This window comes from Nothobranchius furzeri, chromosome 13 (genome assembly GCF_043380555.1).
Source record: "Nothobranchius furzeri strain GRZ-AD chromosome 13, NfurGRZ-RIMD1, whole genome shotgun sequence".
Taxonomy (NCBI): domain Eukaryota; kingdom Metazoa; phylum Chordata; class Actinopteri; order Cyprinodontiformes; family Nothobranchiidae; genus Nothobranchius; species Nothobranchius furzeri.
The window spans coordinates 57,319,457-57,343,711 of NC_091753.1; the positions used below are offsets into that span (position 1 = coordinate 57,319,457).

A 24,255-nucleotide genomic window follows, 5' to 3' on the forward strand; every position below is an offset into this window, starting at 1 on the left:
AGGAAATAACTGTAAGTGAATGGATTGTCCTCTGGAGTGGAGGAGAGCTGGCTGATTGTGTGTGTAGGTAGGTCTCAGAGGGTCATTAGGCGAGCATATGGAGCGTCTGCTGGTGATGGGGACCAGAAACTAGTCTGACTCAGCACTCGGCCGGCTGAATTACAGCTGCAGGCTCTTCCTCTTGGCTGTTCACGCACGCACACACACACACACACACACACACACACACACACACACACACACACACACACACACACACACACACACACACACACACACACACACACACACACACACACCAAGCGGAGAAACCGAAGGGCCTGGTTTGTTTTTCAGCTCTCTTTGGGACCAGAAACAGTAACTATGGACACCTGTAAAGCCTCTCATGGGGAGGGGTTGCTGGTCTTTAGTGCTTTGCTCAATGGCTCCGCAACAGTAGCTGATACACACTCAAACAATACCTCAAACATAATAATCAATTTCCTTCTTCATTATTTGGGAATTTCCTGACAAACACGTTTGTGTCTTTATGTCCCATTTTTCTTCTTTGGAATATTGTCTCTGGATGTTTTTTTCCTCCAGGAGCAGAGGAGAAATGGGAGAGGGGAGAATCCAGAGGAGCAGGAGACGATGAGGCTTCTGATTGCCATGTTGATTTATCGTCATAATCAAGCAGCTTATGACGACTGATGTGTCACCACCTTCAGGTGTGTTTCAGGTGAGACATGCTGCTGCCTTCAAACGCCAAACTAATCCACGTGTCGAGCATTGGCGGAGCTTCAGGCCTTATTCTGAAATTGAAATAAAGTCTTTGAACTGCAGTTGTTTTGTTTTATAACAAATTATTTTGTGATATTTGACTAAAAAGACAATAATTTCTTTATTATTGTGTCTTTAGTGAGGACGAGTCAGCGAATGTTGCTGCTCATTTGAATGCCGCCCCTTTCAGATTTGTTTACATTTTATGTTAAAAGGCTGATAAATCTCTGATTTAAAGTCCAGTTCTCTGTTTTGTTTGTTTGGGTGTGTTCGGGCTGGAATGCAGATTGTCTGTTTGATCAAAGAAACTCTAACCTGCTATTTTTGTGGCTTGTTTGCACAATTTTGTAACAGAAAACAACAAAAAGGTTTGCAGCAATCAGCTGGTGGGAAGTTTTCTCCATTTCAGAACAAAAACCGATCAGAATCAGACTAGAATCTTGTTGCAGCTGCAGAACCAGAGGTTTGGATGATACCAGACAACGTTTGGTTCATTAAAATAAAATGACTCACAGCATTAAAGGTGGGACAGTGGCAGAGGAGTTATGCCTGCCACGTAATCGGAAGGTTGCAGGTTCGAGCCCCATCTGTTGCAGTTGTTGTGTCCTTGGGCAAGACACTTAACCTGCCCTGCAGTGCAGCTGTGGCTACATTGTAGATCCTCGCCACCAGGGTGGGGTGACTTAAGCCGGGCGGACACTGTGCGACTTTTTCACTCGTAGCACTCAGCTTCAGCTCAAACTGTACGACTTCCTCGCAGGGCAGATCTCACGAGTCATGTGCTCACACTGTACGTCTGGTAGCAACACGTCGGCCCTAAAAATATGCTAAAAATAGCAGTTTTTACACGTCAGACTTTTTTGTCTTGTTTTGCCTGTTGTCCTTCGGGAGTGCTGCAGGAGGACACACAGGGATTTATGGGGGTTGGATGAGGAAAACGAAATAAAGAAAGTAAATCTGTGTTTAGTGATCAGTTTAGTTTGACACGAACACGACAAACACGCTTTCTTGACAATCTTTGTGAGTAAAAAAACGTGTAGAAATAAAAATGAACAACGTGTGTTATTGGGGAAAAAGCGGGCGAGCGGCCTTGATGCAGGATTGCGCATGCGCCGTGAACGGTTCTGGTACTTTTTGGGTCGCAGCGCCTCTTCAACAGTGCGATACCCTCACGAGGGACGAGCAAAATATCAAACACGCCAGAAGTCCGTCCGAGCTCACGATTGCTGATGGGTAGCTGGTCACGTGGTGTTAATCGCCGCTCGTAACCCCCTGTACACTACACGACGCTCAGCGCAAAACTCGCCCCGATCTCGTGGATTCTCGCACGAGTGGAAAATCGGCTCAAAAAAGTGAAAAAGTCACACAGTGTACGCCCGGCTTTACAGGTTGTGATGTAAAGCATCTTGGGGGGGGGGGGGGGGGGGGGTTGTGGAACCCTAGAAGGCACTATATCGAATACAGGCCATGTTTAAACCATTTATAACCCCCAGGCCCTCCCACATTCCCCCTTCACTGATCTCTACGAGTCGCTTTGTGGCGATCCTGCACCAAGAGCTGAGGATATTGGCACAGACGTTTAGGAATTAATCTGTTTTATTTGATTTGATCTTGTTTCATGAGTTTTGTTTTCTTTTTACCTTGAAAGATGCTTTGTTCTCGTCTGTCTGGACTCCTGCCGGGTTGTCCAGCAGGAAATCAGATGTCCAGGAGCTCCAGACTCCAGATGCAAATCTGTTGCATCACATTCATGCAAATGTGATGCACGTTAAACATTCAGTTTCTGACTGTCTGTTTGCTCTGGCAGTGTGATGATGCCCAAGAGCACTTCGGTAGCTGCAGCAGGCTGGGGTTATAATTCTGAATTTGTTCAACATTCTGCCGCGTCTAGAACTGGAGGTCCCTTTTACACTGAGGCCTTCTAGTTCCAGCTGAGTGAAGAAGACCCCCCTCCCCAAACACACACACACACACACACACACACACACACACACACACACACACACACACTCCCGTTAGGTGTTTTGCCCCCATTGTTCTGCACCCCACCCCACCCCCTCCCAGTCTGGACTGAACAAAGCACCGGGGAGTTTGGGGCTTCTCGCACCTTAATGTCACGCGCAGTTTGCACGAACGTCAGCCGACGTTTTTACCGGTGGTGCAGAAATTAACCCGAGAACAATTTACTCTACAACACCCTCATTTTCCTTATGCAGGGTGACACTCTGGCAGGGGAGGGTGGTGTCCTTAGTGGTTGCTAGGGGCAACCATATGGCAGCGAAGGGAGGTGAAGGGCGTCCTGTGCGCGTGCACGGATGCATATGTGTGTATGGGGGCATCCCGCTGTGCGACCCCTCGCGCCAATTCGGTGCCACACAATTGGCTAAGAGAGATAGGGAGACGCGCACGCGCGGGAGTGAGATGGAGTGAGAGAGACGTGTGCTGAGACCAGAGAGAGAGAGAAAGAGAGAGAGAGAGGGGTGGGGGTGCGGGGGGGCTGGTAGGATTTAGCCCTGGCAGCGTCTTTTTCCGTCCAACACAACAAGCTTATTACCGTCCGCTCCGCGCGCCTGGAAACGGATTTACGCACCAAGAGAAGGTTGGTTTATTCTTTTATTCCCTTTTTCCTCCTCTCATCTTCCTTCTGTCCATCTTCACGCCCTGTGGCTCTTTGTGTCTGAAAGCATCTGTTGTATTTGCTGGAGGCTACAGGTCGCGCGCCTAACAGATATTTTCTGGCGGCTGATTGTCCGTTACCGGTTGATCCGGTGGAGGTGCAGGAAGGAGAAGTAGGCTGACGCGGACCAGAGGTCTGGCGTCTGTCGCGGCTGGGGGTCTCGGTTGTGCGCGGCGGCTGCAGAACGCAGAGTGGTGGAGGAGACAATGAGAACCTGAATCAGGTGGTTCCGACTGGTTCTAGAGGTCCAGTTCACAGAAAAATGTCCATTTGGTTAACAATTTGGCACGCTGGTTGGCCTGGGTCCGTGAGCGTTTGTGCGCGGCGTTTCTTCATGATGTGGAGAAACAGAGGCGATTAAACCGCCATGAATGAGTCACGTGGGTCTGATTGAAGCTCCGGGATGTTTTTCTGAAGGTTCCCTGATGTTCCTACAGGAACCGCTCCAGATCTCCGTTGTTGCGCGTCTGTCGCGACGGTTAGATCTGGTTCTGACGTGTGTGTCTGTCATCTGTTCGTGCGCGCGTGCCATCTGGAAAACAACAGCAAAATCCCGAGGCGCGTGAAGTTGTTTACGCACCCGAACAGCAACAATGAAGACAACATAAAATAAAATAAAATAAATATGGCGAGGAAGTTTGCGCGATGCGCGCGCAAAAATGAGGAAAACAAGAAAGGGTTGCAGGGTAATGTGTGTGTGTGTGTGTGTGTGTGGGGGGGGGGGGGTAGCTGTGCCATCTCTTTATTATAAAGCGCGTGTACAAACGCACACACATGGCGAAAAACTGAATCACAGTCTGCCATGCGCGTGAAAGAAAAAGAGGTCAGCGCGCGGGACCCCAGTTTCGGGTTGTTCACGTTGTTTTTATTGTTCTTCTGAAGGTGTGTGTGTGTGTGTGTGTGTGTGTGTGTGTGTGTGTGTGTGCGCGCGCGCGTGTGTGTGTTGTTAATTTGGTGCTTCGTTTATTTCCCTCTGTGAGTGATTGTGTTGGTTCCGAACTCGACACCAGCCTGGTTCTGGATCAGCTGTTTGGCGGGACCATGTGCCGTCTGGGTCCAAATGTGATGAATCAGTTCCTTCAAGAGAGTCAGCAGCAGGTTCCGTCATCGCTTCATTGTTAGTTTCAGGGGTTGTTATGCCCTGTTCTGCTTTACTGACTCTTTTGTTTTCTTTTTTAGTAAATAAAAAAAAATGTTAGGAAATAAATTTTAAAAAATCCTCTGATTGAACCGTCGCCATATTAGTTTTTTTTAACCCCCAAGATGGAGGGGAGGAGGCATTTGGGGGGTCGGGGGGGGGGGGGGGGGTCATTAGCAATGCAAATTAGTGGCTTTTTTTCTTCAAGTGGAGCTCGAGCACCTGCTGTCTCGGGCACGCGCGCGTCGGCTGACTCGCATCCTCCTCCTGCCCCAGGAACCGGGAGCGCGCCTCCCTCTTATTAAAAAGACTTGTGCTCCATTTCTGCAGCGCGCTCATAACTACAGAGCTTTGATGTAAATAAAAAAATAAATGTACGGAAATAAAAGGAGGAAGAATAAACTACAAAAAATGTTAACGTAAAAAATAAATACCTTTTTAAAAATTAAGTAAAAAATAACTTGTCAGAATACAAACATCTCCAGAACTTCTGATCCAGTTCTCGACTCTTCCTTTTTCCCATTCCAGCATGAAGACTTGTATCAGAATTTTTTTTATTTCTCTGTTTTATGAGGAACATTCTCTCCACTGACCTCTGAATCATTCAGGCAGAATAATTCTCCTTGTGGAACACTTCCACCTCCTAAACTCAAGCATCGAACTGAACTTTGACCAGATTCACCGGAGAGTTTTCACATTATCTCCAGTTCCTGGTCCCCGAGTCTCAGGGTTTTGCTCTGATGCCACTGGATTGTTGAAATTGTTCAAAAAAAGGAAACCAATTATGTCTCTGAGTAGAAAGAAAGCAAAGACAATCAGATGTTTAAAGTAAATCAAAGCTGTAAATATAACGAGGATAAATTTTAAACATGGCCAAATTTTTTATATAAAGTTCCATAAAAATAAGTCAGTGAAATTCAAAGTAAATGTTTGTGTGTTTTCTCACATTTAAGCATCCAACAAGTCCAACTATCCACCAAAGTCATAGTCCAGTAAGGCCTAACTCAAGGGATGAGCCAGATCTGAACAGTTTCTTTAAGCTCAGTAATACAAGTCTGTTTCTTTAACTGAGTTGACATAAAACCAACAATTTCAGTTCAATTCAGATTATTTAGTTCAGATGAGAAAACCCAGCAGACTGCATGAAGTTACTGACAAACTGCGACAGAGACTTCACAGCCATCCTTATACTAAGCAAGCATGTAGCGACAGTGGGCAGTAAAACTCCCCACAGAAAAACAGAAAACAAACCGCTGGTATCTGACAACACAACAAGTGGAGGACAGACAGCCAGATCTTCAGAAACGAAACAAAATAAATAAATAAATAAAACAATCCTAAATTTGATGTTTAACATAAATTTAGCTCGTAAAAAATAAAAGTGAATGAAAATCTTAACAGAGAAACGGTGTGGCGTTTAAGGAATTCACCCACATGTCAGACTTTCCATTGCTGCCTGGCCAAGATGCCTTCAAGAACCAGAGGACAAAACCCCAACTAATAATTTGCTTGTCAGATCAGTTGACCACAGACTGAGAAAATTTCTTGGTTCCACTATTTTAAATATCTTATAAAATTTCCAAATGTTATATTTAACTTTAAACGAAATAATTTAATGTTTTATAACAAGATGTAGTTTTGATTGTTGACTTGATCATGTTAAAAGTTTCCTCTTTAATCTGCGTCTGAACGCTGAATCCCAGTCGGCCCTAATGGCCGCATTAATGAGCAAAACTAAGAACCGGAGATGAAACGAATCAGGAGAACGGAAATCTGTAGGTGGATCCAGATGAAGATGTTAAAACAATAAAAGGAAGATGAGGAGGAGGCTTTAAAGAGGAGCATTATGGGAAATAAGTGATGAGGAGGTGAAGGACAGAAAAAACAAGGAAAAAGGGGGAAATGAAGGAAGAGAAAAGGTCTAAAAGACAGAGGGATGAACCGGCCACGTGTTCGTTTGTTAAACAAAATTCCAAGGAATTTGTTTCTGGATGGGAATGTGGTGTTAGCTGACAGAGCACAAGAGGAAAACTGTTTCCTTATCTCATCACATGTGGATCATGAGGGCAGTTTTATACTACAGCTTTGTCAGAGTTTGCATGTGAGTGTGCACGTGAACTCTTGACCCCGCGCTGCACTCCAGTTTAAACTCAATCGGACTCATTTCTGAGATTCTTTCTCTGAACAGACAGTTGTCTTACATAATGGTGCCGTTTTTGTTTTAATCACACATGCGTTAGCGCGCTGTAGTAAATAAAAATTGATTGTTAACAGCTCTAATGCATCACCACACAGCAGTAAAGTAGTTCTGGCAGGGAGCAGAGGCCTTGTGATGTACTCTGTGATGGATTATGCTGCTCCAGTTGATTTTCACGCTGTAGGGAAAACGGATGAGACCTGTGGCGGCCTGAAAGGTTCCGGACCGGGAGAGCAGTCCGAATTTATGCAATGCGACGAGGCTTCAAACCGACCGGACTCATCCGTGTGTCTCTGCTGGATTCTGAATCACAGAAGAGTCTACAGAAGATTAACAGGAATTAATAATTCATCTGATATTTCAATCAATCAATCAAGCTTTATTTACGAAGCCCTTTTACACGCACGGAGGGACCAAAGTGCTTTACATACAAAACCAAAGGCATTAAAAAGCATAACTTCAATAATAAAAGATAAATAACCACAAAAGGCAAATGCCAGTGATAAAACATCCCGAAGAACTCTGCTCATTCAGGAATAAAAACCAGCTTAATAGATGCGTCGTTCAAAGAGACGTAAAAATCCACGGCTGCAGCCATTCTAACAGTTGAAGGGAGATTGTTGCACAGTTCTGGAGCAACAGCTGAAAAAGCGCCGTCTCCCCGCCCGGGTCACACGGCGAATCCTGGGAACATCTAATAGGGTCAGCACGGTCGAGCCCCAGTAAGTTAAAGTTAAGGTCCCATCAGGTGTCATCACACACACACTGATGTGTGTGCGACATTTGTTCTCTGCATTTGACCCATCCCCCGCAGAGCCGTGTCCAGGACTTTTAAAATGGGGTGGCCCATGTGGGGCACTTGTTTATTCATGGGTGGCACCAATGGTTATGCTTATTTATTTATTTACTTTCTAGTGAATTTTTGAGTTTCTCATTGCACAATCACCATTTTTTCCCCTCTTCATCTTCTACTTTTGTGGTGGTTAGCAAGTCACTTCTTGTTGCATGACTGCCACCAACTGGAGTTGAGTGGGACTCTAAATACTATGTATGTGAATATGAAAAAATATTAAATAATAGTAATACTACATGCCTGGGCTAGAAAACAAGGTGAAAGGTGCATGCAACCGCACACTATTTTTGGAGTTTACAACCCAAGAGTTTTGTCGACAACGTAAAGTCAATTTAAACTGGAACTTAGTGGGGTGGCCAATCAGATTCTAACGGTGGCATGTGCTACCCCAGGCCACTCCCTGGACACGCCCCTGATCCCCTGGGGGAGCGGTGAGCTGCAGACACGGCTGCGCTCGGGAACCACTCGGCATTCTAACTCCCCCAATCCAACCCTTAAATGCTGACTGTCAAGCAGGGAAGCATTGGGTCCCAATTTTTCAAAGTCTTTGGTATGACCCAACCAGGAATCGAACCCTGATCTCCCAGTCTCAGGGCAAACACTTTACCACTAGGCCACTGAGCTGCGTGTTCACATCTGGGCTTTCGCATCCGGGTTGCCACGGTCTAGTGGTCCTCAATCGGCGGCCCACAGGCCGCACCCCTTCCCAAGAAGAAGCCCCGAGGAACCCCGAAGCTCAAGGGGGCTTCAGATTTCAGACATAAAATATTCTGTCAGAAAAAATAAGACTGAAACCAGGTTATAGTCAGCCCTTAATACCAACAGAGTTCTCCAACCTTGACAAACAAGTCTTGTGGTCAACAGTGTCGAATACAGCAGCCACATCAAACAGAATTGAAACAGCAGAGTCTGCCGTTAAAAGCAGATCATCTAACATGCTAAGTGCGGTTTGGGCCATTTTTACACCAGACTGAAAATGTCCAGTGATTCTATGAACTTGGAGATGATCCTGAAGTTTGAGGTACACCGCCGAAAGAAAAGGCGACTTAGAAATGGGCCTAAAGTCTGACAGAACAATAGCTCACATTGGCTTGATTTAAGGAGAGGTTGGACCACAGCGTGTTTAAAGCAGCTGTGACACAACCCACAGAAAGAGAGGTTGTTCATCAGATTAACAACATTCAGACTGACAGCGCTAAAGACCTCCTTGAGCAGCCTGGGTGGAAACTCGGGTCAAAGCAAAAAGAAGGTTTCAGATTCCTGATTATTTCTGATGCCTGGGTGAGAGAGACTGGCTCAGACTGGTCAAAAACAGCAAGAGAAAGTGGGTGCAGGGCAAGATCACTAATGGGACCAGAGGGAGATGACCTGAGAGAACTCACTTTACTGATAAAAAAAGTTTAAAAACATTTCACAAAGTGAAGCAGAGAGATCAGAGGAATCACTCGCATTCGGGAGAGAATTCAAAGAGCTCAAACGAACCTGAGGCTTATCAGGCTTATCAGACACAAGCTTAGACACAAGCTGAGTCTTAGCGGCCTTAACAGCAGCCCGATACTCGGCTAAGAACACCAGAGCAACACCTCCACCTTTCCCTGCAGTCCACGGAGAGCTGATGAAGCCCCAGTCCAGAGAAGAAGCTCAGAGAAGGGGCTGACTTCACCTTCCCGGGTCCAGGTCTCTGTCAGGTACATAAAATCCAGCTCGCGGGAAGAAAAGTAATAGTTCAAAATAAAATTCTTGTTGGCCAACGATCAGCAGTTAATGAGGCCCGAGCGAACAGCCCCACCTTTATCGGTTAAAGAGACATAACTCGAGGGCGACAGATTGGCCTGCGCTGCGCCTCGGAGGAGCCTTCAGGTCCGGCGAACAGGCGGGACAGCCACTAAAGGTTGGTTTATGCTTGACGCGTCCGCGAGGTTCGCACGGCTCCGCGCGGAAAAGTTGCGTCATTTTGCGTCATTTTAACAACCACGCCCCTCCACCGCGCCTCCGCACCGCCCAGAATTTCCACAACGCGCACCTCGGAAATTTTCTAACCACGCGGACGGACGGACGCAGAAAAACATGGCGGACTGGTAAGAACTAGTATGGCAGAGGTTGGTAAATACAGACATTTGTATGATTCAGCTCTCAGAGGTCACCGTGATCAACATGTTGTTAATAATTCTTGGAGAGAAATAGCTCGCACTGTCGGAAAAGACGAGGACGCTGTTAAAAATGCTGGAATGCCATGTTGTAAACAGTAATTTCTACTTCTACTATGGTGTAGTGTTGGATGCATGCCGTAGAGCTCCATGCTGCCCCCTACAGTTTGGGAGAATATTGGCTCACCGCAGAGACGAGCCGCATGAACCATAAACGCTGCAAGTTGTGAAGAGCGTTCCATCCGCGAGCCGCATCGCCAAGCGGAAAGTGAATGCGTCAAGCATAAACCAAGCTTTACAGGTGAGCCTGACGTGTCATTTCAGGGACATTAGGTAAAATCTAACACACAGGAGAGCGAAGAATCCCCCTCACTGAGTTCAAAGTGGACTTGATTTGCACCAGCACTCCACCTCTTTTCCCCCGGCTCTTTGGGTTCCTCGTCTGCACGGCAGTGACAGGTGTTCAATGCAGGAGAGCAGGACTATCGGTGAATGGTGGTGAGAGGAATCATCAACAGATCTACACTTCCAGAGGGGCTCACAAGAGTGTCCAATACCTGAGAGAGCTCAACAACCATACCTTAGAATAGCAGAAACATCATGTCGACAAGTAAAAAGAAATAAAACAGAGATCACTGGAAAGAGGGATATGCCCAACAGACGGCAAGCTGCACGCGCTGGTGCCATCATGCCACAATGGGAGTTTTTATTCACTTTTATTAAATACTGCTGTTTGAGCTTCTCTAAAGGAAAACCCAAACCTACTTCTCCACAGAGAACATCCTCTAGTGAGTTCTGGTTCTGTGTCTGAACAGGGAGGCAACCAGGAGGCCCCATAACCAAAGCCACCTCGGCTGACTCCTGTCGATGAGGAGGAGCTGCCCTGAGCTCCTCTGGGACTGAACCCGATCACCCTACATAGGAGGTTCATCTCAGCTTCTTGGACGAAGGATCTTGTCAGTCCTGATCCAGGTCGTGTGATCACGGGTAAAGGCTGGAGTGTAAACAAACCAATCGTGAATCCATCTTCACCTGGACAGATCAGAGCACTGCCCTCATTACTGTGCTCCTACAACTCCTCCGCTGGAGGCGGAGTCTCACTCCCAACCCAGAGGGAGAATTCCACCATAATCCCGTCTGGGACTGTTACGTCCCCGACATGAGATGGTAAAATGTGAAGGATGGGGATAACATAAGAACTGGACAGTGGATATTAAAAGGGTTTTATTGTTATAAAAAGGTTCTAAAAACGAGCAAAACAGACGAGGAGCATTATAAAGATAATGCAACACACACAAACTCAAAAAGGTTAACATTAAAAGACGAACGATCAACTATTAAGACACCTGGTTAAAACGAAGGTGTTTAAAAACGAAGTCAATCATATTTCTACAAACAAAGTTAACCTTTAAAACACACGAACACGAGATCCCACAGGATCACTCAAGAGTTTAAACTTTAAAAGTTAAACTCATCAAAACGAAGGCACGAACGAACAAACGAAGGGGTTAAAACCAAACGAATCATGGAGGACAGCAGAGCCCCTGCACTGCTGTCCCCCAGACTGCTGAAGGCACAGCTCTTTTATCCCAGGTGTTGGTCATCAGATGGATTCAGCTCAGCTGTGCTCCTCAGCAGCCTGGAAGGGAGGAGGAGGAGGAGGGGCGGTGTCCGGCCAGTCACCAGAGCTGGGTGATCCTGGCTGCTTTTTCCCTCTTCAGGCTGGCAGCCGTGACAGGGACCATGACCTGAAACGTGGAGAAGCTGACTCTCATCTCAGCTTTGAACCACCCTTGTTAGGCTGATGCCGTCGTCGTCTTCCTCCGTTTATCCGGGTCCGGGTCGCGGGGGCAGCATCCCAACTAGGGAGCTCCAGACCGTCCTCTCCCCGGCCTTCTCCACCAGCTCCTCCGGCAGGACCCCAAGGCGTTCCCGGACCAGATTGGAGATGTAACCTCTCCAACGTGTCCTGGGTCGACCCGGGGGCCTCCTGCCGGCAGGACATGCCCCAAACACCTCCCCAGGGAGGCGTCCAGGAGGCATCCTGACCAGATGCCCTAACCACCTCAACTGACTCCTTTCGATCCGGAGGAGCAGCGGCTCTACTCCGAGTCCCTCCCGAATGTCCGAGCTCCTCACCCTATCTCTAAGGCTGAGCCCGGCCACCCTACGGAGGAAACTCATTTCGGCCGCTTGTATCCGCGATCTCGTTCTTTCGGTCATTACCCAAAGCTCATGACCATAGGTGAGGATTGGGACGTAGATCGACCGGTAAATCGAGAGCCTGGCTTTCTGGCTCAGCTCCCTCTTCACCACGACAGATCGGCTCAGCGTCCGCATCACTGCAGACGCCGAACCAATCTGCCCGTCGATCTCCCGATCCCTCCTACCCTCACTCATGAACAAGACCCCGAGATACTTAAACTCCTCCACTTGAGGTCGGACCTCTCTCCCGACCCGGAGTTGGCAAGCCACCATTTCCCGGTTGAGAATCACGGTCTCAGATTTGGAGGTGCTGATCCTCATCCCAGCCGCTTCACACTCAGCCGCGAACCTACCCAGCAAGAGCTGAAGGTCAGAGCTGGATGAAGCTAGGAGGACCACATCATCCGCAAAAGCAGAGACGAGATTCTCCCGCCACCAAACTCGACACACTCCACACCACGGCTGCGCCTAGAAATTCTGTCTATAAATGAATCATTAGCATGTCCTACTTCTGTTTCTGACATGAAACAGTTCTCAAACCTACTTCTTATCTTTATTTTATGTTGTTCCAACAAAAATCTGTTTTTACCTGACATTTCATAAAATAAATGGTGATTAAAAACAGCTGATTTCGGCTGTGAGGGACCTCGTGACTTTCACGCTGGAGTTCAGACGCAGATACTAGCAGATTATTTGATCAAAATTTAAATAGAAAAAATAAAAACTCTACAGGAAAGACTTAAGAGATAACATCAAATCAGTATTAAGCTACACAGACTGTTAGCCGTAGATAAAATATTCGGCTGGCTTTCTGAAACGGCCTTTTCCCACTGCTCCTCTTCAAATCCCAACCGGCACGCCTGTTCACGGAGGAAAACAGGGTCAGGCTTCAGGAGAGAGGGAGGGAGGGAGGGAGGGAGGAGAGAGAGAGAGAGAGAGAGAGAGAGAGAGAGAGAGAGAGAGAGAGAGAGAGAGAGAGAGAGAGAGAGAGAGAGAGAGAGAGAGAGAGAGAGAGAGAGAGAGAGAGAGAGAGAGAGAGAGAGAGAGAGAGAGAGAGAGAGAGAGAGAGAGAGAGAGAGAGAGAGAGAGAGAGAGAGAGAGAGAGAGAGAGAGAGAGAGAGAGAGAGAGAGTGCACATGATGGGCAGATAAAGGCTTGTCTGTGTCTGAGGGAGGAGAGAGTGAGGAGGAGGAGGGCAGAGTGATGAAGGGGCCTCTGTTGATGAAGAGACTCTATAGAAGCTCCCATGGTGGACAGAAACAAGGCATTTAGTCTGTGAGGCCATAATGGGCTCTTCTAATGATGCCACCATGGACAGGCTGCAGAAACAAGGAGAATGCTCCTTTAAACTGGGGCTTTTTGTCCACAGTGGGACAGGGACGGACGAGCAACTGGTGGAGAAGAAAAGAGCTGAAGGTTCGGGTCATAAAAGTTGGAAAGGATTCAAGCAAACTATTTCCCTAAATCTGACTGAAAATACTCTGTTTAGAGACATTAATTCACCCAAAACCTTAATAATTATTCAGTTTTATCAAAGTGATCTGAAATCAGGGGTGTTCAATGATTGGATCGTGGGCCACTTGGGCACCTTAGAGGGACTATGTGTGGCTCATGATTGTATTTCCAGAACAGTAGAAATTTATGGCGCGGTATGGGGGCCAAAATTAAGACTACTGCCCAGCAGCAGGAGGTAATATAAATTCCGAAGCAAACTACTGACCTGATTAATAATAAGCTGGCGCCGGTAACTGAGAGGCTGGAGCTGCTTACTGAGAAATAGCACCTTTACCGGCGTTACTACTAGATACGCTAGGGACTAGCAGCCCTCGGCTGGTCATTGACTGGTTCAAACACTCCCTCTACTGTCTATTAGCATGGATAGGCTAGCGTTAGCATCGGAGAGGCTAGCCATTAGTGTGCCTAGGCATGCCACTAGCTGGATTTCCTACCCCCTTGACGAACCTTAAGCATGGAATCGGCTGGCATTAGCATCGGAGAGGCTAGCCATTAGCATGTCTTGGAGAGTCACTAGTCAGCTAGTGGCCAGCCTAGGCACGCTAATGGCTAGCCTCTCCGATGCTAACGCCAGCCTATCCATGCTAATGATCCGTCAAGGGGGTAGGAAATCCAGCTAGGGGCCAGTCTAGGCACGCTAATGGCTAGTCTCTCCAATGCTAACACCAGCCCGGTCTCCTGTGGGTTAAACTGTGGCCACTGCATTTTAAACTTGTGATTTAAGCCCTAAACGCACATTTCACCGACATTTAACCTCTAACCCTTCCCCTCACCGCCACCATTACCCTAACCCTGTTGCTCAATCTAAAGTTCCCGTTAAGTGTTTTGGAGAGGGACGTTACAACTAGAAACAAAGTTTTGCATGTGAAAGATGGTTAACGTTAGGATGGGGGAGAGGGGAAGGTTAAATAGCAAGAGGGTAAAGGTCAGAATTTGGTGAAATCTCCATTTTACCGCGGCTGTCGGAAAACGGCGCTCTGCCACAGCGCGTCACCTCCCGACGCGCGACGGAAACAAACGCTTCATCGCCCAGTTCAGGTGTGAGTATGTGTTGGTTTTCCTGAACCCTGTGATCCAATAAAACATTTTGGTGAAGGACCTGCATTTGGTTTATTTGGTTCTGTTGGATGTTTTGACGATTGGTGTCTCTGGGCTTCTGGGATTTGTCTTCACGTGTTGCTTGTAGCTTCTCTTGATCCTGATGGAATTAACAGGCCTGCATCAAGTGTTGTGTCATTTCAAACATTATTACTCCCTGCTGGGAAATCTGCCTTTCTCCTGATTTTTGGAGCTCAGTGAGGTCAGAGGTCAGAGGGTTCGTTCTGCTGGAAGTGAAGGTGTTTTGTTGACTGAAACCTGCTGAACCGTTGGGTTGATTCCCATCACCAGATGTTTTTTTTAGATGTGTTTCTACTGTTTAGCTCCAGGGTCCTCAGCTGAGACAACTTTGGGAGGAATTAGAGACTAACTTGAGATCAAATGGAGACGTAATTAACACACTTTGTAAGTAAAATGCAACAAGAAATTTAGCACAGTTGTTGCAATTTGATTGGGAAGACATGATGCGCCTCACAGATCATAAAGTAGGAATCTCAGTGAATCATTTAGTTTTTAATCCGTGGGGCGCACACACAAAACAAGTTTCATGTCTTTCGTTTTGAGTCCCCAGCTGGCCTAAATGGTCTTTGCCCAGTAGGAAACGGGTTATAGGTGGATGGGAGTTGTGAGAAACCACATTCAGCAAAACTGCAGCTTTCAAACAATCATTCCACCTTTTTTTAACTTGAAAATGAACTTTGTGTTGCTGTTTTACACGTTGTGCAGGTTTGTGGTGATAAAACCAAAACGAATTTGCTTCTTGATGAAGTAGCAGGAAGTTTAAACTGTGAATCTCTTTTTCTTTAGATTGAAAAGTCCAGCAGACATTAAGGTGGAGCCTTTAAGTGCAGAGAGAAAGTGTTTAATTAGCATCGAGTTCCACTTCAGATGACTCTGCAGTCGTTGAGAGTTTTCATCGCTCCTGGTTCTGATGGATGAGAACACAAATGGGTACAGGCTTCTGTTTTATGGATGGTGCTGCGATAGTGGCTGCAGCTCGGGTTTTACCACACATGAACGCATTTCCAACACCTGTGAAAGCTCACCTGGAGCTTCAGAACCTAAAAGCAACTAAACTGAATTTATCATCTATAGGAGGTCAGACAAATATTAATCTACGAGTCAGTTCATTGTTTGGTGTCTTAAATTCAGATTAAGCCACTAGAGTTCCTTGATCTTAGACCAAATGTTGTCGTGTTTTAATCTGAAATTCATCCCGGTTTGTATCCATAAATGTTCTTCCTGCAAGTTGTGGGTAAGTGCTTATGAGAAGGAGGAGGAACATTTCCACCCGCTGTTTTTGACATCCTTTTTACAGCAGCAGCCGTTTTGAATTTTCTGTAACCAGAGTTTGAGGACGTCCTCCTTTGACTTAAAGTCCCGCCTCCTTTCTGAAGTCCCGCCTGCAGATGTGAACTCTGAACTCTTCAATCAATAAAATCAATCAAAGATACGTTATTAATCCCAGAGGGAAATTAGAGTTTCAGTACACACAATTCAGAGATCAGACATACATGGGCAAGACACATGACAAGAATTGGTGACTGTGGTCATTCGCAACCCTGAGTCGCGCTACCTTAATAGAGATCAGAGGGTTACATGAGGATTGGTTCAGGTGGAGGGAAAAAAGGCACTTCAGAGTTACCCTCCACCAGGAGGGCAGGTTTGCTATGCAAAAAAACACCTCAGACAGACATGTAACAGACTTCAGACAACACAAGTGTCCACTAGGTGGGGTGGTGGGTTGGGACTATCCCCACTTCGGTTCCTGCAGCCACAATAAGCAGCACATGTCACCTCAGTGTGGATAGGGGGAGGAGCATTGAGGGTTGGAGGGTTGCAGTGACCCTGGACGCTTCGGCGGCGTTCCCGCAGTCCCACCCTTGTCATTGGTTTTAGGCGTCTTTTGGACCTGAACCACTCTTTGGGGTCAGGTTGTTGGTTTCACTGTCCTGGAAACAGATTTTTTTCTTCTTCATGTCTTTAGAAACACCTCCGCATGCTTTTCTCTTTTGTGAAGACTTTGATGCTGAAACATGAAGCTGAACACTCAGACCGGTCTGACTCAAAAATTCACTGAGGTCAGTTTTAACTTCACATTTAACCTCATTCAGTCATCTAGAACAGACACCTAAAGGTTCTGCTGCAGAAATGGTTCTTCAAAATTCTAAATAAAAAATCTAAAATATCGATTTTTATTGATTTAATCAAAGAATGAAGTATAAAGTGTGTGTGTGTGTGTGTGTGTGTGTGTGTGTGTGTGTGTGTGTGTGTGTGTGTGTGTGTGTGTGTGTGTGTGTGTGTGTGTGTGTGTGTGTGTGCCTGTGTGCATGCATGTATGTGTGTGTGTGTGTGTGTGTGTGTGGTGCGTATATGTGTGTGTGCCTGTGTGCATGCATGTATGTGTGTGTGTGTGTGTGTGTGTGTGGTGCGTATATGTGTGTGTGCCTGTGTGCATGCATGTATGTGTGTGTGTGTGTGTGTGTACTTGTGTGCATGTGTGTATTCGTGTGTGCGTGTTGTAGCATTACAGGTGGTCTCTAAAAGTCCTAAAAACTTATTTTTTCCAAGTTTGCTCTCACAGGCGGAGGGTAATAGTTTCTGCTATAATAGCTTCTGCTGTAATGCAACGCCGGACACCAAAACCTTTTTAGAAATATTTTTGGTTGTTAAAAATACCAACGGACACAGAGACAGAAGTGTGAGAGAAAGGGGGAGGGAGAAGGAAGAGGTAGGGGAGGGGGTTCACAAAAATAAACAATAAATGATGAACAAGAATCTGCTTCTAGACCTGCAGAAAGAGAGAGAGAGAAAAAAAGACCAAAATATCACTGCGCCAACAACAAGAGGGTAGATAAAAGTACCAACTTTTGCTGAGAAACAAAAAGTAATAATTCATGATGCATTTAGTGCCAACCACAGCCACCACACAGGTCCATCCTTGTGAGATCACCATGTGAGCACCTGTGTGCGTACACGCGCTTGTATATGTAAGGTCTCTCTATAGGAGTGCCCAATAGTGAGTGTGAGGGGCCACAGACCTGCCCCCCAAAGACGTGTGAAAGAGGGAGGGGTTCCAATCCCTAGAGATCCAAGGATCTCCCCGGAGCGCAGGAGCCCCAGGGAGACAGCCGCCAAAAAAGCCACAAAACCCTCCCTAGAGGCGCAGAGGACTGCCCAGGAGGTCGCAACCAGCAGCCGCCAGAGCCCTGGGAGATAACAATGGCGAGCCCCCAGGCCCACCTGCAATCGCCCAGCCCCGAGCTGGTCAAGCTTGGAACACAGCAGCCCAGGACCGAAGGGCGACCACCCCACCGGGGACCTGACAGAGCCCAGGGATCCAGATCCCACCAGGCAGCCACTGGGAGCCGCCGACACGGGAGCTGTGGACACGCAGGCAGACCGAGGCACCACCCACCGGCAGAAAAAGTGGCAGGGGCAGGGTAGCTGGAGGTATTTATAGCACCAAAATATGTCCCAGAGGAGGAGAGAGAAGGAGTCCAAGAAACTACCTGACATACACTCGCACACAAACACAGCCACATACTCCCTCCCTCATGCTCACACATACGACCTAAAGATTTACAAGAATGTACGTCATCCACCCACTCATGCTCCCCATACACACCCTACTGACTGGTCCCGGTACTGCTGCACAGAGGGCACAAGCATTACCGGACACCAGAGCTAGCCCCGTTCTGCTGGGGTAATGATGAGCATGTACCCCGCCCAACGCTGAGCAAAGCGACACACCACCTCCGAACCCAACCAGACGACCAGTTCCCACTCCTAGCTTCCAGCCCCGGACAGCTAACCGAGAACAGAAGTGTGATAAGACCCCTAGTCTCTCTCCGCCTGCTCCAATCTGGTGTTGCTTTCTGGGGCAGCGCAAGCATCATCTGGCCTACAGCTGACGCCACCACACAACCCCGCTTACCCCCGATCCCTCAGTGTCTAGAAAAAAAGAAAAATCCTTAAAACTTCTTAGTTTTCCTGCTGTTGAACAAGGATCCATGATCCAGGAGTTAAGAATAAACAGACCCTAAAGCTTGGTTTATGCTTGACGCATTTACTTTCCGCTTGGTGATGCGGCTCGCGGATGGAACGCGCTTCACAACTTGCAGCGTTTATGGTTCATGCGGCTCGTCTCTGCGGTGAGGCAATATTCTCCCAAACTGTAGGGGGCAGCATGGAGCTCTACGGCATGCATCCAACACTACACCATAGTAGAAGTAGAAATTACTGTTTACAACATGGCATTCCAGCATTTTTAACAGCGTCCTCGCCTTTTCCGACAGTGCGAGCTATTTCTCTCCAAGAATTATTAACAACATGTTGATCACGGTGATCTCTGAGAGCTGGATCATACAAATGTCTGTATTTACGAACCTCTGCCATACTGGTTCTTGCCAGTCCGCCATTTTTTCCGTGTCCGACCGTTTCCGTGGTTAGAAAATTTCCTAGGTGCGCGGTGCGGAAAGTTTGGATCGTGCGGAGGTGCGGTGGAGGGGCGTGGTTGTTAGAATGACGCAATTTTTCGGCGCGGAGCCGTGCGGACCTCGCAGACGCGTCAAGCATAAACCAAGCTTTTCAGCCCCCCACCCCCTCTACGGTAGCACAGATAATTAGGGAATTTTATTTTGAAAATATAGGTCTGCATGATAACGAGGGCACACGGCTGAAAAAAATACCTGCAGAGGAAACCGTCTGCAAAGACGAGAAAAATAATTTCCTTCTGATGAGGAAAACTGGATCACCAGAGCTCCAGCAGATCAGAACATATCTAATAGAACCATCAGACACAACAGGAGCTTTAACATAAACCACTTTTTGTTTTCTAGTTTATTTTAGAATAAAAACATGATTTTACATTTAATGTGACACACTAGGTGTGACCTGGACCTGTTGTTCCACAATCTCAGAGGACTTTCACATGCTGGACTTTCCTCCTAATATGTGACGGTTTAATAACCAAAACGCGGTAACATCACGTTGCTCCAATTTCAGCGACAGAAACTAAACCGAGTCGAGTTCCAGACGCCGTCGAAGCCCAGAGGCTCACCTGAGAGCCCTGGAGATTATTCAGAGACATTGTGAAACTGTCAAAATTTCTTTAGGCTTTGTTTATTTTTTATTGTTTATTGTTTTTACAATGTTTTAAAAAATTCCCCTTAATATTGTTATTGTTATAAAATGCACATAAAATCCCCTGAATAGACCCGTTTCTGATCAGTTAAAGCCTAAACTTTTGGTTTGATTTGTGTCAGCTTCAGGATTAAAGACACTTGTGCAAACGTTTTAAAATGAAAAACAAAATTTCAAAATAAAGTCACTTAATTCTGTTGGAATTGAAACATTTTCTGCTTTTGTTTGTTAGAGGAAATGTCAGCATCTGTTTGTTGCTGAACTCAGTGTTTCAGCTGCAGGGCGTGTGTGTGTGTGTGTGTGTGTGTGTGTGTGTGTGTGTGTGTGTGTGTGTGTGTGTGTGTGTGTGTGTGTGTGTGTGTGTGTGTGTGTGTGTGTGTGTGTGTGTGTGTGTGTGTGTGTGTGTGTGTGTGTGTGTGTGTGAGGTGGTTTTAACTCCCTCTCCTGGGCTACATTTGGTGTGTTTTAGTGAGATTTCTTGGCAGCAGCAGACACAAACATCGTCTCCTTCAGACTGACGAGTGAACATTCAGGAAGTGGGGATGTGACAGCGTCTGATAGGCGTTCTGATAGCGGAGCGTCAGAGTTGTGACGCCTCGTCTGAATCCAGTTTAAATTGGCTGCTCTCCTAGCGTGGGATTAAACCTGGTTTAACATTTTTACACTAAAAGGCCTGCCGCTCCTCTCAGAGGGATATCTGCTGCATCAGGCTTTAATCCACAACAACAACAAGCGATTTTCTGGCTGCAGCTCAATCAGAATCATAACCATCACACTTTAAAAATACGTGCAGAAGTGAAAAAGGGAAGCATGAGTTTAGGTTGAATTTATGCCGGTGAAGGATCTCAGGTCATGGTAATCCAAAGGGTTCAAATGAAGGCAGCTGGACTTCTTTGGTTTCTTGAAGACGTTTCTCTTCTCATTCGAAGAGCTTTGTCAGTTCTAACTGGAATACGGGAGCATCAGGTCTATAAGGTGTAGCTGTCTGTTGTTATTTAACGAGCAGAAACTACTCTGGGTACCCCGCCTCTCCATCCCCTGATGAGTCGTTGTGTTGATTAGATGCAGGAGGGTGTGACCTAGACTGAAACGGCTTAGGAATGAGATTCAAAGCTGCATTATAGGAGCTGGGAACCTGAAGAGGTGGCTCTCCTGTGTTGTGTAATTGTTGTTTAGTTTCCCCAATGTAACGATCTGAAGAAGAAGAAGAAGAAGAAGAAGAAGAAGAAGAAGAAGAAGAAGAAGAAGAAGAAATCATTTCTATAGCGCCTCTCAAGATAAAAATCACGAGGCGCTTCACAAAAACAAAAAAAATAAAAAATTATTTAGAAAATGATTAAAAATATATTTGAAATTATCAAAAATAGACAATTGTGATTAAAAATGTAAAGAAAGAGAGAGTCAACAGGAAAGAGGGAAATCAGTGGATCCTGAGGAAGGTGGAATAGGTGGGGAGAGCAGAATAAAGAGAGAGAGGTGAAGAAGGTCATACAAAAGCCAGCCTGAACAAGTGAGTCTTCAGCTGCTTTTAAAGGAGACCACTGAGTCCACTGATCTCAGGCTCAGGGGGAGAGAGGTCCAGAGTCTGGGGGCCACAGCAGCAGATGATCTGTCACCTTTGGTCTTTAGCCTGGTGCTGCACAACCATCTGGACAGTTCTCAGTACATTGGACTGCATAAACGACGCCACTGAGCTTCTGTTGGTGTTTTGTCTTTTGGACGGACCAGTTTCTGTCTGACGGTGTTGTTGGGTTTAAAGTTTACCGGGATCTTGTGTTTCTCGGAGACTCCTGCCACGTATGGGATGATGGTGTCCTTGCACCTGTTGTCCTTTTCTTTGCTGGTTGCTGCTTTGGATGCTTTTCCAGACTTCTTAGTTTATTTCACAAAGGCCATTGAGGGTATCTGCAGTTTGGAGAGATTTCTTTTTTTCCTTCCTTTTGTTTTCCTTTAGTCTTTGTGGGAATATTCTCAGCCCATGGTGTAAAGTCCTGATGACTGATATTTGGTTTCCTGAGACTTCAATGCTGAGACTTCCATCTTGTTCAATTAGCACAGCACAGTCTAAGAAGGGCAGTTGGTTGTTATGTGCATCTTCCCTGGTGAACTTGTTGTTCTTGTCTGCGCGTTGAACTTAGGTTGGTTTTATAAAACCAGATGAGGGGAAACTTTGTGTTTGTGGCTGCAAACAGAAGTTAGATGATCAGAAACTCCCATGGAAACGTTTGATGTCAATGTGATCGATTGCTTTGGGCTGCTAAGGAAGCCTTTCACAACGCTGCTAGTCTGAGCTTGATGGTCTCACACAGATCTGACCCACCGATACCGATTTATCTCAGAAATCTATGGCAGATTGCGTCATTATATTATGTAATCTTATTAAATTGTAAATGTAATTCTTCAAAAAAAACTCTAGGTGGATTTCCTGGTGAGTTTCTGGTTGACTCTGTAAGGTCTTGTTGAAAATTGGCCCAATTCCAGTCACCAGCATACTTTTGGTACATTTCTAGTTCTGCCTGGTGCTGAAGCTGAGTCATCTGGACGAAGCTGCAGCAGGTGGAGAATCTCCATCAGCAGGGGGCCATTTGGTCTCTGATAGAAGGCTTCCTCTGACCAGAGCTGCGGAAAAGTCCATTAGCTTTTATCAGACAGTGGAGCTTCCAGAGCAGCTGAGAACATCAAATAGGTCGTTCCAGAGTCACTTTATCCCATTTATAAGTTACAGAACTGAAACCTCAGGGATGCTCAGGAGCCGCCGTGACTCCACAAAGTTTTATTTCTGTTTCTGTCCCTTTACTCTTGGTTGGTTTAAAAAATCATGCATTGACTGATTAGTATGTTATTGTAATTATTTAAATTACATGTTATTTAATGAGCCATAAGACGTAGGATTCCATAGGAAATATGAAATCAACCTTATGGACATGTGGGTACTGTTTAACCAGAAGATTGGAACTTTTTATTGCAGGGATTAGATAACAGCTTCGTATTCACTCAGAGACAACAGAAGAGAGAGTCGAGTTTAAAAGTTTAAAGATTTATTACTAAACAAATTAAACTAGACTAACTTTAACACTAAATGTATGGTGTAACTAAGGTGAATGAGACGGAGAATGGTGTAGTGTGGAATGTTGTTCAGAACCAGCAAATCTGAAGAAACGATTAGTTCTGGTGGGAAGTGAAGGTGATGTCTTCGCTCTAAGCTTTGGTTATGTTTATTCATTTCGCAGACGCTTTTATCCAAAGCGACGTACAATTTTTATAACCTATAGGGCATGTTGTGTGGTTAGGAGATTCATAAACACCTTCAACGCCATTTGTCGGTCTACGTACCCTTAGCGGAAGTCCCCGTCTAGATCAGGAGGTGTAAAGGTCCAGCTTGACCTTAGGAGCCGAAGCCTGTAGAAACAGCCGCGGCAGCCGACCACCCGTCTTGAGATACTTCCGGGTCACGACAGTTTTGTTGGCATCTAGCGAGACCCAAACCTGGGTCGTGATGGTTCAGCTTTTATTCTGAAAGGAACCGTTGCAGCAGGTGGAACAGCAACAGGTTTTATCCAGCTTGTCGTTGGTTCTTTCGGCTGAAGAGGAAAGTTACGGATTGGCCACTCCGACAACTTCTCTAGAACGCTTTGAACTGGCGTTAAAGATGGCGTGGGCATAGTTTTATACTTCGGATGTTTTGGTTTATGGTCGAATGAAAAGGTGACAGATTTACCAAACACCACCAAAACCACGCCTCCGTCAGATCTGTCAGATTCTGATTGGATCAGTAAAAGCAACGTGTCATCTCTTAACGCTACGTGAGATCAGTCCTAGTGGAAACATTTAAAGTCATATTACTTATTATATTCTATAGGATTATAATAAAGTAATTAATATTGTGATTTCACAGATTGGTCACATCTTATTATTGACTAATACTTTGTTTGATTAGCTTTATTAAAATAGAGTTCTTTGATTAATTAAAAGGAGAGAGTCCATTCTTCATTCTTCTCTTGAGCTGGAAAGAAGCAGTTTATAACAAATGCATGAGACCTTGAGGCCATATCTCATGCAGACTCGCTCTGTGTCAGAGGAGAGGGGGAAGATGACTTTTGGTGGAAAACAGTCATTTCATACCGTTACATTATTCTATCAGAGTTAAAATATGAGAATAAGATACAAAAACTTAAAATCTGAGTGAGTTTAGCAGCAAGTTCAGGAAAACAAACTCTAAAGTAGCATAAAGCTTTAAAAATCATTCACGTCCACAAACCGCATCATAAATATTCAATAAAAATCATTTCGTTTGATTCGTTCCAGTAGATCCAGAAAAGTGCGGCTTCAAATTAAACCTCGTTTGTTTGTTCCTGTTTCATTTCTTCCAATTTTCCGGTTAAAGGTTCCGGCCTGTTGACACACATTCCAACTTTTCTCCTCGGATCACGTCATTATTCCAGCTTCTTATCGGACTGCCGTCCCACTTCTGCGAAGCTGAATGTTTACAGGTGCTGGCCAGTAAATTAGAATATCATCAAA

At 45.9% G+C, this 24,255-nt stretch overlaps 1 protein-coding gene across 1 annotated transcript in view; it reads left to right on the forward strand.

The window, feature by feature from the left end:
* Positions 1–3,205: 3,205 nt before the first annotated feature.
* si:ch211-137a8.4 (high mobility group nucleosome-binding domain-containing protein 5) overlaps positions 3,206–24,255 on the forward strand; it is a 52,802-nt gene continuing 31,752 nt past the window's right edge. The window contains exon 1 of the mRNA XM_054742321.2: positions 3,206–3,358. The gene's annotated coding sequence lies outside the window, so the exon portion shown is untranslated. The remainder of the gene's footprint in view (positions 3,359–24,255) is intronic.